This window comes from Agelaius phoeniceus, chromosome 15 (genome assembly GCF_051311805.1).
Source record: "Agelaius phoeniceus isolate bAgePho1 chromosome 15, bAgePho1.hap1, whole genome shotgun sequence".
Taxonomy (NCBI): Eukaryota; Metazoa; Chordata; class Aves; order Passeriformes; family Icteridae; genus Agelaius; species Agelaius phoeniceus.
The window spans coordinates 9,711,890-9,731,997 of NC_135279.1; the positions used below are offsets into that span (position 1 = coordinate 9,711,890).

Consider the following 20,108-nt stretch of genomic DNA (forward strand, 5'->3'; position numbering starts at 1 on the left):
GCAGAGTCGGGGAAGAACATCACTTTGGTCATTCTTGAGCTTGCTGTGGTTCTTAGGACTAACACTGGAAATAAGGTCTTGAAATTTGGCATGAGGCAGCCTTTTATGGTCTTTTAGATAAATCCACCCAAGTTAGTCTTGTTACTGGGTTTTGAAGAGCAGTTCACCACACAGCAATAAACATGCCCAGTTCTGGCAGCTGAAATCTCTCAAAAAAATGCTGCTCTTGGGGCACCTGCTGCTTCAGGTGCTCAGAGCCCTCTCAGCAGCCCCCCAGGGAGCAGGAAACATCAGTTACTGACTAAAAAGCATTTCGTTGGATTACAAGAGCAATGGGATTCATGAGCACAGCCATCTTCACAGGACTTCACCTGCAGATCCCACCTCATCTACAGCACAGTCTGCCTTAAGGGATGTTGTGAAGGTCACTGTGTTACCTGGTCTGGACATGAGAGGTGTCCAAAGTGAGGCATTCCATACCAATTTCTGCAGATTTTCTTGTGCACACGTACTCTAATGCAGTTCTTAGCTACACTGTCACAATCTGATTTCTCTGTGACACCTGCACAGCACGGATCTGCTCTGTAAGCCAAAAAGAAACAAATTTTGGCCATGTTCTCATCTTACCTGCATCACCAGAGACTGCCCAAGGAGCAGATGCAAGGGCTGCAGGACACAGGCAGACTGTGACAAAAGGATAAAACTCTCCCAAAGAAGCAGATTCCTTCCATGCCCTTGCCACAGGCTGTGTAACACTACAAGTCATTAAGCCAAACTTTTGGCTGCTGATGGCTGTGTTGCCCACACTGTGGTGTGTGGCTGGAAGCCTTTAGCCTGAATTGCTGACATCCATCTTTGTGCAGCTGGAAGCAGTGGGTGCTGTGCTTGCATGTATGAAGTGCTGTATCATGTTAAATGCTCTGAAAACGCAGACGTTATGCTTTTCAGATGGAGTACCCTGAATTAGTCAAAACTGACCTTAATCCATCCATGTGTCACTCTGACCCATCTTCAGAATGAGTGTTTGGGGAGGATTAATGAAGGTGCTGAAGCACTGAGGCAGTGTAGTGGAAAGTGCTGTAGAAAGGGCCATGAGGAAATTAATAATTCTGTCTTTTGAGGAACCCGCAGGTCCCTGCTCTGGTCCTGTGCAGCATGCTACAGCCTTACCACCCTCTGGGCCATCTCTCCAGGATTTCTGGAGTACACAGCTAAAGAAGGTCACACCAGGGCATGGCAGATCCACAGCATGCCTGGTTGCAACCTCAGTAGATTTTTACCAGAACATGAGCACCTTGCTCTGCTTTGAAAACTGCACTGAGAAATATTGGAGCTCTATTTTCTATTGCTGTGAAATCCAAAAGTGGTCAGACATGTGAATGATGCTCTGGATAATGTGCTCTGCCTGGGCTCATGTGCTGAACAATAGGCATTGCTGAGCCCCTTGCTGACCATCTCACTGCACACAGCCATGCAGAAGGAAAAGAGTATCTGGACATGCAGCTGAAGTCTTGTTCTGCTTCAGCAAAAGGGTGTAGATGAAGTTGCACTGACAAAAGTTCATACATCCCTGCTTTTTGAGTACTCTCATTAAGAGATTTTTGGCTACCATATATGCACACTTAAACACAGTTTGTGTACAAATGCATAAACGTGGCACACGCAGCACCTGATGGATGGTTCTCCAGAAAGGTCATGTATATGTTATATACAACACTCAGTTTACATAGTATGACATTTATGTAACACTTATGAAGAGCTCTGACAGGGTGTTGCAGGGTGTTGTCAGTTGGCATTTGCTAAGAGAGGAAATAAATCTAATAATAAAAACAAAACAAAAAAGCATTTTGGAAGAAACAATACTGCACAAATCCTTTAAAAGGACAGAATTGTCTGCACAACAAAGGCTTGGCTGATTGATGCTAAAATAAGCAGTTATGCAACAAGTAAGAAATACGATCTCCGGGGAAGAAACCAGCAACATTTCTCTTTCATCTTCATTCACCGGTGCTTATTTTCGCAAACCTGAGAGGACAAATATAGGCAGCCTTTCGATGATGAGCACACAAGTAGAATTAACAGATGTTTTGAAGTGAAGGACAGAGTCTCTATGAACTTTCTATGAGTTCTGCAGAGTTAAATCCCATCACTTTTCCTGAGTCCCCCAAAATGCTGCAGAGCTGCAACCTCAGGGCTGCTTTCCCACCTTGAAGGAGCATCCTGCTGGAGTGATGAGTTGTGAATATCTGAATTTTAGGGGTGAATTGGCTCACCTTAGAGCTACAAAATTGTTAAAGCAACTTCAGGAGAACAATCATATGAAATAGTCACTCTTCAAAACTTTGATTGAAACACACCTTTCAGTAAGAGTTGAGACCAGTGAAAAACTCAGTGCAGATAGGAGAGAGAAGGAGGAAAGCCCAGTTGCCATGTTGGCATCAAATTTTATTACCATAGCCCAGGAGAACCAGATGGATGGGACTGGTCCATGGGAGTGCAAGTAGTCCCGAAAGAGAGCAAAAATCCAATGTCATTTTGAAGATCTTTAGAACTATTCTGTTTTCTGACATTGGCTAGGGAAAAGGCCACGAGAGGAGCTCAGCTCCCTCAGCCCATTCCTGCTCTGACACCCACCCAGCCCCGGTGCTGAGTGTGGGAGGACATCATGGAGCAGGGAGCTGCTCCAGTGACAGCTGCTGGAGACCCCTCAGAAACACCACACAACTTGAAAACAGCACGGGAGACACACAGCTACTAATTCACTGCCTTAGATGCCCTCTTTAGAGGCCTCTGGTAGCCAAAAGTCATCAAAATTGCCTCATGGCTACTTTAATTCCTTTGGAGGACCAGGGCAGTGCACAGTCATTCCAGGAGGGCAACACAAAGATGATAAAGAATCTTGCTGCATCCATATCCCAGCTGGGGTCATCCAATATCCCAGCTATAGTCAGGACATTTAGTTTTTATTAAAATATTTGTTAATTTGGAGAGTGGTAAGCAGATGCAGCAGAAGGAAAATGGACAAGCTCTGTTCTAAATGACAAGGATAATAATTCACATCTTTGGGAATGAACTACGACAGATCAGCAGAGAGATGGCTGCTGTGGTCATTATATAAACTAATCCCTTCCTAAACTAACCCTTTTCTTTCTCATGCATTCTGCATAATTCTTTTCCTCTCTGAAGCTAAGGAAAAACACTATACTTACAGGAGAAAAAATTTGATTTGGCAGATCAGTGGATAGTGAGATTTTGTTTGCAGTCTCAATTACCTTCACTAGCTGGAAATTTGGTATCAAAATAAACTGTAAATTAAAAAAAAAAAAGCAGATATAGCATTACAAATGTCCATCCCTTGACAGATAGCTCAGTAATTCTCTGTGTTCTAGCAACAGCTGCTTTAATATCTTTCAAAGAAATGGCAGCCTCACACTGTCTGAAGGGATTACCTTTAAGGAGTGCATCCCTAAGTGGCTTTGTGCAAAGATACTCACACTCTTGTGGGGCTTGCACTGCATTTCTTTCTGCCAAATTTCAAGATTCCTTTTTTGTTGTTGTTGCTGTTGATTTTCCTGTTTTCTCTAAGTTTGCTGCTGTTGCTGAATGCACCTAATACACCTCACATCTCATGCGTTCCCCAGAGTGGAAGAGCTGGGGCTTTTAGAGGGCTCTCAAAAGTAGATTGGGGAAAATGAGGACCATCAGTAGTCAGGTGAACAATCTCAGTGCCCGTCCTGGCTCAGGAGAGCTGCTGTAGCTCCTCCTGCTTCTGAGGGATCCTTGGGCATCTCAGCAGAGTCCCCTGCAAATCCCTTCCTGCCTTCCTTTCCTTTGCTGCCTTTTTGCTGGCTTCTCACACTTTCCACACGTGATGTGGTAAGGGGACAACACAACTCCTTGGACCACACAGGGCTTCATATGAAGACATTTGACTGCTCCAGGCAAAACTCTGATTCTGGGTGATGGATGGTCAAAGTAGAAGTAGATTTTAATAATTCAGTTGGAAGGGACCTACAAGGAGCACCGAATTCAGCTGCCTCAGTAGCTCTGCTGTCCCTTGTGAAAGGCTATCCCACAGGCAGGACGTGCCATTGCAAGCCCTTGTCCTGCCCAATCCCACCCCACAACCCAGGAAAGACCAACTGAGGTGTGAATGCTGTCGTGCTTTACTCCCTGAGCAGGCCAGCAGAGCTTTCCTCCTCCTGCAGGTGCCCTGGCTTGGGAGGGAGGTTCACAGTCCAGTGCCAGTGAGAGTCTTCGTACCTGCAGACCCCACCAGAGAACATGCAATTACTCTCCCAATTCAGAAAAAAAAGTAGACATTAATGATCCCAGTCACAACTCAATGCACCATTTGAGTGAATGGTACATATGCTAAACAATACATGCATCAGGACTGCATTAATCCACATTTTATATGGATTCCCTCTAGACATTCAGTTTATAACCAAGTTGGCTATTTCCCTGTATTTCTCTGGAGTTGGAGGGTGTGAAAAAGACATTTCCATTTCATTGACTAAGTTCCCAAGGGGAGAGTTTATGAAAGTGCAAGTGCATAATTTACTGCCTGACAGGATGAAGATGGTATCTGGTTTTAAAAAAATAGTGCACCCTGAAAAACAAAATTGCTAGAACAGACATTTGTTTTCCTTAAGTACCATATTTTAGAAGCATTTAATTTAGCTTAGAAGCACCGTTAAAAATATATGCATTGTAAATTGCAGCTGTATAACAAGATATTTATCAGATAATGTCACTGAATAGTCTCCTGTTGCAATATAAATGCCATGGCATTTATAGAAAATAAATGTTGAAGTAGTAAGCTTTCTTTTCAAAGTGGAAAACCATTATCTCATCCAAAAGTCATAAATAAAATTATGAAGCTTTGCTTACAGGGTTGGTTGTAACCATAGGGGGGCTGACATGGACGCTCCATCAGTGTTGCCATGCACTCCACGCAGCAAACCCAGCCTGGATGAGGGAAGCACATGGAAGGGGAAGCCACATCTAAGACCTGAGAATAGCCAGAAGGACAAGTCAGCTGCTAATGCATTTAAGGAGAAGAGATAAAGATGGAAAGTTGGGGATTTCTTGATCTACAACTAAACATGATATTTATAATGAGATTCCTGCAGCACTCTCCTGGCTTCATGAATTTATCTTTCTGTGGTTCTGCTCCTTTATCCACTTTTTGAATGGTTCATATGGTGTATTGATTGCTTCTTTCTCTCTCTGTTTTCTCTCTCTTTCTTTGGACAAACCAAATCCACTCTTCAATGATCATATTCATAGCAAATTACTGCTTACCTGCCTTGCCATGCTCACTTCTTCCTCACACACTTTGGTCTGCCCTGTAACATCACACAGTCAGAGCTGAGGCTGGATGTGCTGAGCTGAGCCAGATTCCTGTTTCTGCTCACCAGGTTCATCCATCCATCCATCCATCCATCCATCCATCCATCCATCCATCCATCCATCCATCCATCCATCCCATCTCCCAGCCAGAGGAGCAACACACACCTGCACTGCTCACTGTCAAAAGCATTTTATATGATGAATGATATATGTCTAAAATAACTTTTACATCCAAGCAGTGGCTGGCTGGCTGGCTGGATGGACAGCTGATCCACTGACACATCAGCCATGGAGGGGGAGCAGAGCACATCAGCAGAACACACCACACAACAGCACCCAGGTTTCTGGTCCATGTTCAGGAGAAGATAAGTCAGTCTTGGTAGCTCCTTGGAGAGGGGGTCCCCCACTGAGCATTTCCCATCTGTGAACACTGAGGACCTCTGGGCTATGCACCATATTAATAAAATATCACAGCAACAAGGGCATGGAGACTTGTTAGAACACCAATTCTGTCGTCTCCTGGGACAGGATTGCAACCCTTCTGCAGAGGATGCTACTGATTTGAATTTACCTTTTCCCTTTGAAACTAGCCACTCTTTGCTACCCCTTCCAGGCTGCTGAGCAGCCCCACATCTGTTTGAGCTCCATGGATGAGCTTTGGTGAGCTCCACATATGACAGGCAACCATTGAAGCACAATTCCTGCACGCCAGGACTTTAACACATTGTATATGCAATGCATCCCCCCTTTATAGTGGTTGTAATCTTCAAATCAATCCTACCTGGCAGTGGAAGTTTAACATTAATGACTTTCTTATTATGGATGGAAAAACCTTTCAGAGCTAATGAGCAGAAACAAGATCGCTTGGCTCCTGGCTGAGGAGGTGACTCCGCGGTCACCACCAGCACTTGGAGCAGAGCTCTACTGTGCTTGCTTTAGCACAGCCCCAAGGGTTTGTCTGGCAGGTTACACTGCCTCTGCCTTTGGAGCTGAGACCTGAGGTCAGAAAATGCTTTAAGGGTCTCAGCTCCTTAAAATAAAGATATCAGGAACAGGTTCTTCACCCTTGGTTGAGGTGAGATGGTTGAGAAGAGGAACAGGCTCCCCAGGGAATGGTCACAGCACCAAGCCTGACAGAGCTGAGGAGCATTTGGACAATGTCAAATTCCCTTAGGACGACACCCTCAGGCACATGGTGGGATTTCTGGGATTGTCCTGTGCTGGGTCAGGAATTGATCTGTGTGGGTCCCTTCCAATGAGTGCTGTCAGCAGGGAGGAGGCAGCTGCCCATCACCCTGCCCTGCAGCAGGAGCTGGGACTGTGGTCCCAGGTGAAGCCTTGCTCTCCCCAGCCAGGGACAGCTGCTGAGGTGTGAAATGGGGGGGGTTCAGTTTAATTTTATCTTGACAGCCAGGAGAAATCAGGACCCGACCAGTTGCACATTTAATTTCCAAGCTGGTCCCGCAGGGCAGGAGGAGCGGGTGAGGCAGTGAAGGTGAGCTCCTGCCCCAAGCGTGCAGGCATCCCACATGCCCTGGGGTGGTGGCATCTGCCCTGGCATACCTCAGGGAGCAGCAGCCTCCAGCCTGGCTGCTGGAGGAAAAATAAACAGCTCCAGTGAGTCACAAAGGCAAGCGGCATATGACGGGGACAGGTACTTATGCAAATAAACTGTTAACACCCAGCCAGACAGAGCTGATAAGCCTCCTAGGCCAGCTGGAGGCTTCTTCATCCTGCTGGGGGGAGGAGGAGGAAAACAGCTCTAGGACAACAATAGGAAGCCGAAAAGCAAGAGCAAGGCAGCTCTGGAAAGGTAGCATGGGGATGCCTGGTTTGGGTACCAATCTGCTGCACCCTGCCATGCCAGCGTGTCCCTGGGCTGCTCTGCTTCCAGAAGCATCCTGTGGTGCCACTGTGGGTTGGTGTGTGCCATGGTGCCCAGCACAGAGATCTCCTGGGGGTGCTGGGCACAGTGACAGGAACACCCACATGCCCATGGCAGCAAGGTCCTGCATCCTGCAGCAAAGTTTGGGATTCAGCAAGGTCCTGCATCTTGCAGCAAAGTTTGGGATTCCTCAGGCTGTGGCACAAGGGCTGCACAGGGTGCTGCCTCCCCCTGTTTGGAATATCCCTGTAACTCTTCCCCCTGCCCTCTCAGCTGCTCAGTGCCCTCAGAAGCATGAATGAGGCAAATTATCCTTCTGTGACACTGCTGGGGATCCCCCAGAATCCCCATATCTGGCCTGGCTGCTGATAATCAGATAGAGGGGTTTAAAATAATCAAGCCTAAGCAGCTGAAAACCAAACTGAAATAGGTAATGGGGTCAGAAAACAAGCACTGCAGGGCACAGCCAGGGCTCTGCAGGGCACCACGCACGCACTCAGGGTGGGCTGAGCTGGGAGCTGTGGTGCTTCCTCAGGATGCTGCCCAAAACCCAGGGTCTCCCAAACCCTGCACTTTTCTGGTAGTGGGAAAGCTGTGCAAAAGACCCCAAATGTTTCACAGGGAGTCCAGAGAGCCAGGTGGCACCTTCTCCCCCCGCTGCAGCCACCACCAAAAGCCTGAGTCAAAGAAGAAAGGATTTGGCTGCCCCAGAGCTCTGTTAGTCCCAGCCCCAGCAGTGCCAGCAGCTCAGAAGATGCAGGACACCTCCCTGCTCCTGTGGCATCATCATCCACTCCCAGTTCACTGCTCCCCATCCCTGCTGGCTCTGCCAACACCTCCACCTGCCTTGCCTTGGGCAGGGCAGAGGGACAGAAGCACCAAGGAAAGGGGGAATTATTAAGTTTAGGGAATTTGTTTTGCCCGCTGCTCAGATTTCCAGCTCGTTTTAATGACGTAATGCTCCAATGGTGAGAAGCCAAAGTTTGCCCTTCCTGTGGTATTCCCTTAGGAAAAGCACATTACTGCAATGTAAAACTGAAAATTGAAACAGGCTGGTGCTTCACCAGAGAAAATGCCTCTCCCTTTTCCCTATTCAGTGAGGCGGGGATGAATGTTGTGAGGTTTGAAAGAAAAACTGAAAAAGCCTTTAATTAATCCCTGGAGGCTAAACCCTGCCAGATATGGACAGGATTTCTCCTCTGCCTCCTTTTCGGAGCAAGAACACGAAGCTGCCTTCCTGCTGCGGCTCTTTCCGGGGGATTCTCAGGTCCCAGAGGAGGATCCAGAGCATTTTACAGAGCTTTTTTATGGGGGAAGGGCTGCCAGGGAAGCCTCATGGCTGTCCCAGGACAGTGAGGAGACAAGGAGCCCCTGCTCAGACTTTTGGAAGCTTTTACCTGCTCGGAGGAAACTTTTCAAGTTCAAGGTCAGGTCTGTTTGTCTTCCCTCCTGACAGACGTAAACTGTTATGCAATATTCAGGAAGTCACTTTTATCAGACTCAATTCAATTTCTAAGATTAAGAGCATGGAAAAACAAATACTAGTGCTGGATGGAAAGTGCTGGCACTAACCAGTCCAGCACTGTTTGGACAGGGATTGCTAATAGGGTATCTCTTATTCTACAAGTCAGTAGGAGCAGGTCACAAAATGTGCTGCTTTTTATGGGGGGCTGATGAGGAGGAAAATTAACCCTTGCTTAGAGGGCAGAAACGATAGCAAAGTTTTTTTGGAGAGCAACTTCTGTGCTTGCTACTGCAGCATCTGGGAGCATCCCAGGATGTAAATTCAGGGCTCAGCCCCTGGCAGAGGGCAGAGGGCTGCTTTGTTAACAGTACCTGTGCTGGACACCTCTGCCCTGCTGCCTGGCAGGGGTGTGGCTGCAGGACAGGTAAAAGCTTTGCTCACAAGGAACCTGACCTGCAAGGGAACAGACAAAATACAGAGCATGTGCAATTTTCACAGGGATCATCACCTGGCACAGCACCACGGCCCCATTCAGAAAATGCATTGGAGAAAAGAAATCTCAACTTGCAGAGGGAAGTCTGTCCTAAGCAAGACCAAGCTGGTCCTATGACCCAGAAGTCCTGAAGTCCTTAAAGAAAAGCACCAGCAACTGCAATGGAGGAGGATAGATCATTTGATCTGTGGAGATCTATGCCAGGGATCACACCAGCCTCAGCCCAGAAGACATCCCTGCTTTCATGACACTTTTTCCAACCAAGGCCCTTATAAAATTTCAATAATAACCACTATGGATATTAGTTCAGTGCTTTCTGTTGGTACAGGAAAAAAAAATTTGAAATTTAGCTTCCAGCACTGCAAATTCCCTTAATTCATTACCTTGTATATAGATATTATACACAGAAAAAGTTAAAACATAGAAATAAGGAGCTCTGGAGCTTGATAAAAGCTAAGGGAGAACCTGAGGTTTGAAAGAAAACCATTAGCAATAGCAGATTTGCAAGTTCAGCTGTGGGAAGGACCACAAAATCCAAGCACATGCTATATATCTTCTTTTTATTGACTGCTTTGTGGGAAGCTGCATTTCTTGTTGGAGTTGGGAGCTACAGCTTGCACTCTGTGTTGATTTTGATTATAGAGTGGTGGTAATTAAACCTCTGGAGCATTAAGTTACCATTTTAACCAAATGCCTGCATTTTATCTTGATGGGAAATTGAGAGTGAGACTCAGATTTTCACAAGTAAATAAAAACTGTTAGCTGTTTCACAGATCATCCTTTTCCTCAGCTTATGTATGAGAAAATCCTCCTGTGCAGTTTCTTCCAGCCTTTTGCAAAGGCACACACTCCTTGAAGAACCTCAGCAGCAGTCCTGCCAGCTTGTAAAATAATAATTATAATCATAATGTGCCTCCTTAATGACACTTTTAATCCAGAGACGAGTTTCCTTATCTCCATGTAAGCAAACAGAAGCATGCAGAATTTTGCTCCAGTGATATAAGTGCCAAGGTCAAAGTCAGGAGTTCCCCAGCACCCAGGTTCAGTCTATCAGCAATATCCCCTGCCTGTCTCTGAGGTAACACTCTTATCTGCAGACAGATAGGGAAGGTGCAAATCTGGTTAATTTTTAGACAGTTCTGTGCTGACAGGCACAGGTCTGCCTGGCTGCACACCTGTAGCTCAGGAATTGGGCAAATGCAGCCATTTCAGGTTGTTCCTGTCACTGTGCACCATCCTGAGCCTACCTGACAAGTGACTGAAACGGGTGAATCCCTTCAGTCCAGTATTTTATTGCAATCAGCAGCAGCATTGCTGAAGTAAGGCTGAGATACTCAGCAGAAGGCAGCCAGGCTGCAGTGTGTGCAGGCAGGGGCATTAATGCTCTGGAGATCAGTGACTGTGATAATAAACAGTGCAGAGGATTGGGCTCAGCCCTTTCAAAGAGAAGCCCTTGCCACAGAGTCTTTCATCCTCTGCTTTGGGAGTAAAGTGCATCCTCCCTGCCCAGAGCAGCAGCAGGTTTGCCACAGAGTGTTTGCAGGATTTGCTGCTGCTGCAGAGGCAGGGAGGGAAATCTTCCCTGCCCAGAGCAGCAGCAGGTTTGCCACAGAGTGTTTGCAGGATTTGCTGCTGCTACAGAGGCAGGGAGGGAAATCCTCCCTGCCCAGAGCAGCAGCAGGTTTGCCACAGAGTGTTTGCAGGATTTGCTGCTGCTGCAGAGGCAGGGATTACTCACCCAGAGGCTCCTGATGCAAATGTGCTGCTGTCACCGGGGTGGCAGGGCCAGGAGCTGGAATTCAGGCTGCTGGAGATGCCCATCTGTGGATGCCACCCCAGAGCAAGCAGAGCCACAGGGTTGCTCTGGGGCTCTGTGGCTCAGCAGATAGTGCTCCTGCAGAGCTGTGGGTTCACCGGTCAGATTGGAGCCTCAGGAGCTGCATCTTTTGGTGGGGACAGAGTCTGGGACCGCATGGCTTCACCTTCCCCATCACTCCCCCTCCAGCCACCTGTGGGGAGGAAATGTCTGTCCCAGCACAGACCCAGGGCTCCTGGCAGCCTCAGAGAGCTCCTGGCTGCACAGCTGCCTCGGGAGAGCTCTCAGGAGGAGATGATGCCTGGAGCACACAGAGCAGCTCCCTCAGCACAGCCCAGGGGAGATCCACACCTCCTGCCAGGGATCAGCAGCAGCTCTGCTCCTCCATCCCACTCCCAGGAGGAGTTTGGGGTCTCCTCTGCAAACCCCGAGCCCAGGCTATGGTGAAGGTTGCTCCACACAACAACACAGGTGTTACTGCTGTGGTTGGGAACTCCCATAGAGTCAGGCAGCTTCCAGTTTGGGGATGATCACAAAGAAGCCACTTATTTTGGAGAAACCTTGAAGGAGTACAAGTTATTCTATTATTCTTATCTAATAAAGGTAATGAAAACTGAAGGAACTATTGCTGCTGATGCTACTGGATCCAGGATTTCACACCTTCTTCCCATTGTACCATACTGAGATATATTGCCCTCCAACTGTAACTGATAAATCCCCCAACCCATTTCCAGCTGTTCTACATTCTGGTTTTATACTCCAACACAAACAAACCAGAAAAATCAATGTAAAATCCCTTTTTTTTCCCCCCAAACCAAGTACACTAAGGAAGGAAAACAAATCTACTTACCTTAAATATTTACATCTAGAAATGTTAAGAGAAAGAAAAAGCTGAAAATCAGCTTCTCCATTTGACAGCGTAAATATAAAAGTGTCTTCTTTGAAAATTTCATCTAAGCATTATTCTGCATTCTGACATTAAGGGAAATGGTGCCTGATTGCATCTTTTCCCAGAAATGGTAAACTACTCTGGTGGTTTGGAAAAACATAAGTAAGAATCAATTTTTCAATTATTTTTCTTTTTTTCCACAGACCGCTGCCATTTTTTATTTGAGTGATGGCCAGAGTTATAAAGGATAAACCACCACAAGACAAAATTTTCTCAGAGTATTTTTCTGCTATGAACTGCTGGAAATATCAAAAGAAACCAAGTTGGTGTGAAGCTCATGTCCCATGAGGAAGAACCAGGCTGGGTACACCCACAGTCACCAATGTTTTGTGACACTGGGTAAGTTACCAGAATCAGTTACAATATTTTAAAAAAATCCATTAATCAAAAAATAAGTTGGGAAAGTACCCAAATAACTCAAAAAGACTGCAAGAGCTCTATAGAGCAGCCCAGTCAGTGTTCTCCCACCCCCCACTCAGTCAGGAATAGGTTGTTTTCTGCCATCCTCCTTCTTTTCTCCATTTCCTTTTCACTGAAGTGATACCAGGCTGGATTTCTTGGAACTGTGTCTCAAATTCACTCTTTTTATCATGTCTAAAACTTTATTTTTTAAAATAATCTCCTCCAAGCCTCTCTCTTCTTACATCAGTTATTACAAACTTCAGCTTTAGCAGCTACCCTCAAGGCCACATCAATTCACTCCACAACCATACCAGCCCTTCAGTTACATAATTTACGAGCTTCTTGCCTTCTAGTCTTTATTCCTGTTACCTTTGCACATCTCCTCTTACCTGGCTAAACCAACAACCTACCTACATATGGCCAGCCCACAACCTTTGCCCCACCAGGCTCTGTAGTGCTGCTCTCAGCTCCTTCCCAAAGCTCACACTCACATTCTGCCCAGCTCTCTTTTAAGCCTGGGAAAACCATCCTGATAAAATCTGAAGAGCCACTCCTTTCTCCTCCTTCAAAACCATCCTCACAACTCACTTCTGCCAAAATCACAGCCAAACCTACCTTCAGCTGTGGCTGGGCAACATGAATCAGGGTTTTCTTCCCTCCTTTCCTATCTCTGCTCTCAGCTAAGCATTAGCCAAACCAAATTATGCTACCAAAGAAAGATCCTTGCCATGTATATATATATATATATATATATATATATATATATATATATATATATATATATATATATATATATATATACATATATATATATACACATATACACACATATTTTGGTGTGTGCATGTGTTGTATATCCCCTTGGCTCCCAGTGCCTGCAGAACAGAAAGAAGACACACAGGGCAGGGATTGCCTTTTCCCCTCCACTTTTCAGAGCACCTTGCAGAGCCATGGCTCAATTCCTGTACAGGCTCCCAGAATATAAACATGTGCTGATAACAGAGCATTCCCTGGAGGAAAGGTGCAGCAGGGCTGGGAGCCACCAGTGAGCTGCAGCTGGCACTGGCACAGAGCAGAGGGGGACAGGAGACCAGACTGATCAGACAAGGGCTTGGAGTGTCAGGACGAGGGGAAATGGCTTCAAACTGACAGAGGTTGGTTATTACAAGAAATTCTTCTCTGTGAGGGTGGTGAGGCCCTGCCACAGGTTGCTCAGAGAAGCTGTGGATGCTCCATCCCTGGAAGTGTTCAAAGCCAGATTGGATGGGGCTTGGAGCAACCTGATCTAGTGGAAGGTGTTGGAATTGGATGTACTCTAAAGTCTCTTCCAACCCAAATTCTATCATGATTCATTGATGATTAATTAATCAATATTCCAGTTAAAATATCCTTGATGTAGTAAAACACTTGAATTAATAAGAATTAAGCACAGAAGAATGAGATAGAAATCTCTCACATATCTTTCCAGTGGCTCCAGGACATGATGAATCTGAGAAATGCAGTTGAGGTGTGAGGACACAACCAAAGTTACTGTGCCAGGGTGGGTGTGTACTGCCCAAATGTCCCTTTTCCTGTTGTCATGATGTGGGACAAACAGCAGGTCCCACATAACACAGGGCCAAGTGTGTTCCCAGAAACGCTGAAGCCATGGCCAAGTAAGAGGCTTGGTGTATGTGCCAGAGTGGATGTTGCTGTGGTTCCAGGTAAAACATTGTGTATAAAACATTAGAGGTGGGGATATGAGTAAATCACTTGGCTGGAGAGGATTGGGACTTACAAAAATCCTATTAGGATGTCTTCACTGTCCAGATACCCTTAAAAAAGCTGTTTCTAAGTAGTTAATACAAATTGCAGGTTTTTAATAAGTACAAACTATGTAGTTTCTGTGACAAGAGTGACTACAAGAGCAGAGAGCACTGAAGCTGGGGGTACCAGGTGTGGGAGGAAGTGACCCCCAGCACTCTCAGAAGCTCCTGTAGCTCCCTGGCCCACAAAGCTCAGACTCAGTTAGAAGCATCCCAGATTCCCTGCACTTAAACCAAACTTCACTTCCAACAAAAAACTCCCATAGTTTTCAGCCTTAACTCCTAAACCAAACCCATATTCCAACAGCTAAAATGTCAGAGCTAATTAAGAAGAGGAAGCCATGCATAAAGCAGCCAAGATGTGCATCTGCCACCAAGGAGAAACCCCATCCCTGCCGCGCGTGCCAGGGCCCGGCGTGCACACCACGTCCTCCCAGAGGCTGAGAGCTGGCTGGCAGCTTGGGCAGCCCTGAATGACACGCTGGAGTGCTGACTTCCCCTGTGGTTTCCAAAAGAAAAAAAAGCCTTAAACCCATGATTTTCAGCGATGCCCAGGGGTGTGTTTAAGGAACAGCCAAATTCCACCCTGCCTGCTGGAGCAGCTCTGGTGGGGTTGCACAGCAGATAAGAGACCTCAGCGTTTGGGCAATTAGTTTTAACCATCATTATATAATATTGATGTCATATTGACTCCACATATATATGCTGGCACGGGGACTGGAATTACATTGATTTATTAAGTTGATAGCGTGCACCGGTGCCAAGCTACCAGGTCATTGATCAGCTGCCTGGGCTGAACTTCAGTGTGTAATTTCCAGCACAATGTGACTGATCAGCAATACCATAATTGGTTGCAAATGTCCTTCCTTCTATTTGTTTTGTTAAGTGGCTTTTTCATTAACACAGCAGAGCCAAGAAAATAAATATGACTTTACTATTGGACTGCAGGCAGAGAATAGCTGAGAACTGAATGCAGACTGGGGCAGGACTGTGCAATATTGTCAAACCAGCACTCCTCACTCCATTTTTTAGTTATAAATTTTCTGTTTTGCTGCTTTTAGGGCCCTGATTGCTTCAGAAGAGATGGCCTTTGGCTAGAAGGAACTTGGCCAACGTTATGTTCAGTAAAACACAAATTTATTGAATTCATGCCCCCAAATGCCCTAAGTCAATAGGTTCATTATTAGGCAAAGCCATGATGTCTCTACTTGGAATATGGCCCTCAGATGTTCCTGCTAAGAGAGCAAAGTTCAGTTCCTGGGAACAGGCTCTCTGCTCCTTACAGCAACACCCAGGCATCTGAACCAGCTGGAAAACTCAGAAATGGGCACAGAGACTTCAAGGGAGGTGGCACCTCCCTCCTGAACACCAAATCTAAGGCTGAACCAAGCAATGGGTCACTTCTCCAGAGCCTCATCCCAGCTGAAGCCCTGCACATCTGCAGCATCTACATGAAATGGGATTTGCTCTTTGAGACAGCAAAAAGTGCCAGATATGGTCTGGGCCTGAGTTGCTAAGTTCCTGAAAATATTGACTCAAGCATTGTATCTGTGAGCAAGTGCAATTATTTGAACAGGAGAAAGAAGTGAGCTGCTGTGGCACCAGCTATCCCATGAAATAGCTCTGTGTATCAGATTATTGCATGCCCTTTCTGATTTCCAACAGATATAGAAATCATGTCTTCTGGGTGTGGGACTCCTCAGCACCTGCTTTTAAATGCTCTTTCCACCTCTCATTTTACCCTGTTCTATTAATGTCAGCCCATTTCTAGCTATATTCTAAACATACATAAGTGTGTAGGGCCTGAGCTGGAGTAGTGGTTATCAATAGATAACTTAATATAGATAATAGATAACTTATTTAGTAGTGGTTAGCAATGGAACATTATTACAGACCTTTCACATGAGTCACCACAATGCATTAGAGGAGAAAAGGCAATAAAAAAAAATAAATGTCAAAAATAATGAAGGTATTGAGTCAGGAGAGAAGAACCAATCCATTATTTTTCACTATTTTCAGCAGTTTAGGACTTTATACTTTTCATCCACTGGACTCTGCCAAATAGAGCCATTGTTTCTCTCCTGTTAGCTCCCTGAAAATATCTGGCAATGGTTTACTCCAGCATGAATAAAACTAAAGACTAAGCTACTTAACCAATGTGTGTTCTTTGAAGTGCTGGATTTGAATCTCCAGGATACCAGCATGTTGCAAGCAGGCACACTTCATTAATGCTGCTGAAACATTTCCTCAAATCAGGATGGAAGTGTTTGATACCCACTGTTTTATTTTCAGTTCAGTTCAGCTGCAGGTTTCAAAGGGCTCTGGAGCACCAGCCCTGGGGATGATGCAAGTTTGACTGAAGCAGTGGTGAACAAGGCATCACTCCCTACCTGTTCAGGGCATACAGGGCTGAGGACTCTGATTTTGTCTACACTTTATAAAGAGCTCAGCATAGTCATTACTCAGCATGTAACTAAAAGAAACAGGTTTGTAATTTGGTTTGTTCAGAGAGTTGTAAATTATTAGCATTTACTATGCCCTGGTGCATGTACAAGCCAGGGAAAACACCCTTCATGTACGGGCCTGTCCTGCAACTTCTGCTCAGAGTGGTTGCTCCTTGCATGGGGTCACAGAAGCATCACCCTCACTGATGTCCTGAAGCAGCAGGTGCCCTCCTCCACATTCCATTCTGGATGTGCTCCTCAGTGCTCTGGTGCCTGGACCTGCTGAGCCCCCCCACCTCCCATCCCAACCCGGCTCCTTCCCACATTGCTGACAGCTCCTGTCCCATCAGACTGCTCCTTCCAAAGCCTAAATCCCAATTTCACAGGAGTTCTGCCTCCCCCAAGGCCAGAGCAGTGCTCCCAGCAAGGCACACAGCAAACCAGAAGGTCTCTTTCCACGCAAAGGGCAACATAAATCTGCCCGAAACGATTGGAGGGGATGCATTAATTGAGCCTTGAGTCTTTTCACCTCTGCTCTTGGTAGGGAAGAAGGTTGGTTTGGTTTGCAGCTATTCCAGAAGTTTTACATGAGAGGGAAATGCTCACCAGCTCTCAATGATCTGTCAAGGGCAGTGTCTGCTTCTTGGCAGGAGCCTGTGCTGAAACACCAGCGAGCATCTCTCCCTCTCCCAGCACAGCACTGCTGCCAGTGACTAAGCAGTTTCTATAAATCAAGCTGCAGCAGAGTTCAGAAGCCTAATAATAATCTGAAAAAGTACAATAACGATAATATGGTGGTTGTTATGGTGAGAAGGTCACAGATAAGTATAATAGGCATTCTGATGTTGAGACTTGTAGCTTGGTTTCAAATAATTTTAACATTCTATTTGATGTCTAGTCTTAGAGCAGTAGAAACTGGAATTAAACAATGCAATTCAAACACAGCAAAGCTGTAATCTGATTTTATGTCCTACTTCTAGCCTTGCTGCTTCACCTTTTCCTCTGAGCCCTTCATCTCTCCCAGGATGAAGTGTTTGCCATTGCCTGTCTGGGGGCTGGAACCAGCTTGCCTGCTGGGATGCCAGCAGTGCTGCTGCTCCCCATCCTGCTCTATTTAGCAGCAGAGGCCACCACAGCAGGTGGATGTTCATGGCTTGGCTGTGAATGTCCTCCCCAGTGCCACAAACATTGCATTCCAAATGCCTGACAGTGCCCCTGCAGCTGGCACAGGCCGAGTGCTGCTCGTTCCATTTACTGGAACTGTCTCATTAATACTTTGTTTATATTGGTGCAACTTAATCCAGCTAATTGCCATCGTGAACCAGCAGCACATGGAGGCCCTGGCTATAAAGGAACTATTGTGCTGCACCAAATGTAATCCTTCCAAAAATGTCCTGTGTTGGTACCTGCCAGTTTTCCAGGATTCCATCTGTGTGGCACACTGACACAGAGGGGTTTGCAGACCTTTGATGTCCTGTGCAAAAGGCTCCAGAGCAGGCACAGCTTTGCTCTGCTGCTCTTTTGGGGCAGGAGGGGTTTGTTCCACGTGTGCTCAGTACAAAGCAGTACCAGACACCATGGCTGGAAGTAATAGACATTCCCAGAGCAAGGTTAATGAAAACCTTACCAACAGCTGTCTTCATACAGTGTTACTGGGAGAAGCCATTTTCCTGGAGTTTCCCCAAGCAGTCTCAAGTGCAGTGTGGTTCAGGACAAGGCAAGCTCTCCTCAAAAAAGCTGAAGGTTCAACTTTGGATGTTTTTCTGAGGAGGATGGGGGCTGATGCTGAGCACCTGTTGATCCAGCTCTGTCCAGTGCCATTCTTTAGACCTTTCACCTGCTCTAGTGTAAGTCTCCCTGCCCAGTACAGGGGGGGATGGAACTAGATGATCTTTAAGATCTCTCTCACCCAAACCATTCTGTGATTCTATGATTAGCCAGAGTTGTGACTGATGGCACAAACAAAGGGTGGTGCACAAGCTTTGTGATGGTCTGCTGTGCAGAAAAAAAGGAAACATCTCTGGGTGCATGAAACCATCCCACAGCAGCAGTTTATCCATCAGTTTAGGGAAATATTCCTGCACCACACCAGCCCTTTGCCCAGCAGTCATCCTCCACTGCCTGCATGCACAGAGCATTCCAAAGCTGCTCCATCCTTAGGGAATAAAGAACTTGATCCATAATGTGGCATCACCTTGCAAATCAACATCATGCTTATCAAGTATCCAAACAGTCCAGCCCCTGCATCACACTCTTGTCACATAGTCAAAGACCTGAAACTCAGCCTGGAAAATAATCCAGCTGTATGTCACTTCACTGTGGTGGTTAAATATGACCATGCATGATGTGTGGGTGGGGAAACTGAGGCATGGAGGGAGAGCAATGTGCTTGGGATCCTCATCAGGCCAGGGGGGAGAGCCTTGCTGCTCCATCCCCTGATCCCTTGTGTGCCCACACAGCCCCTGGGGAGCTCTGCACTCCTGCCTTGCTTCACAGGGCCTGGCTCTGGCTCCCCTGCAGCTCAGTTCCTCATTGAGACCAAGGGGAGCTGCAAGGATTAACCAAACCCTCCACCTCCTGTTCATCCCCTGCTCTGCCAGCAAGTTCACCACCAGTATTTAAGCAACTAAAACTCAGCCTAATTTTCTGAGTTCCTGGATGTCTGCATTGAGTCCAGAGACATCTGAGGTTCCTCAGAGCTGCTGAAAATCAGGGCATTGCTCTAGAATTAGCATTTATGTCTCTTTTTATAATCTTAAATGAAGAGAATAGCAGAAGCCCACAATATCCTACCTGAGCTGAGACTCAGATGAAGGTGGTGGTACAGTCAAGGCACTGCAGTGGGTAATAGGAGATCCTGCAGAAATCACTTAATTTCTGTGTGCCCTATTTCCACATCTGTGAAATGGGGATAACAAGACATCATGTTGTGAGGTGCTGAGCCACCAAGAGTTATTATGGGAGCTGCAGAAGTTGCTATAAATACCTGAAGAACGAGGGCATTCAGTGTTACGCTAATAGAATACAAAGGCTATAAAAGCCTTTGCATTTTAGAGATGAAGATTTCAGATAACTACAGGAAACTCAAAAAAATCCTCCCAGAGCTTTGTCCACGGGCACTGATGTTCCCCTGCAGAGAGGGGTGGTAGGAAGGCAGAGTTTATTCTTTGCAGGGATGGGGATCTAAGAGCCTTCAAGCTGGTGACTGCTTGAACTTCACTTGCACAAGGAGAAGGCTGTAGTTTCAAAAGTGAGCAGCAGGGCTTTGGAGCTCACTTTCAAGTTCAAATTAGGGCAGATCTGGAGACCACAGACATTTTACCACAGCTGGGCTGGTCTCTTGGCTTTCTCATGAAGTCAAGTTATGTCAAGTCCTCTTCACATCACCCAAATAGTACAAAAAAAGCTTTAGAAGAGATCCATCCCAGGCTTCCCACAGCAGTTCTAGCCCTTTCCTAAATTAAAAAGGTCCTTGATTCCTGCACAGCTGTGAC

General features: G+C 46.2%; 1 long non-coding RNA gene across 3 annotated transcripts; it reads right to left on the minus strand.

Annotated features, from left to right (window-relative positions):
• Positions 1-1,693: 1,693 nt before the first annotated feature.
• LOC143695283 (uncharacterized) lies at positions 1,694-19,524 on the minus strand. Of its 3 annotated transcripts, none has more exons than XR_013184386.1 (4): positions 19,408-19,524; positions 10,937-11,207; positions 4,894-5,014; positions 1,694-4,263 (listed from the first exon to the last, which is right to left on the minus strand). It is a non-coding gene; the product is annotated as an uncharacterized LOC143695283 (long non-coding RNA). The 3 variants fall into 3 exon arrangements; XR_013184387.1 differs by lacking the exon at positions 19,408-19,524 and adding an exon at positions 17,221-17,943; XR_013184388.1 differs by lacking the exons at positions 10,937-11,207; positions 19,408-19,524 and adding an exon at positions 17,221-17,937.
• Between the last annotated feature and the right edge of the window lie 584 nt (positions 19,525-20,108).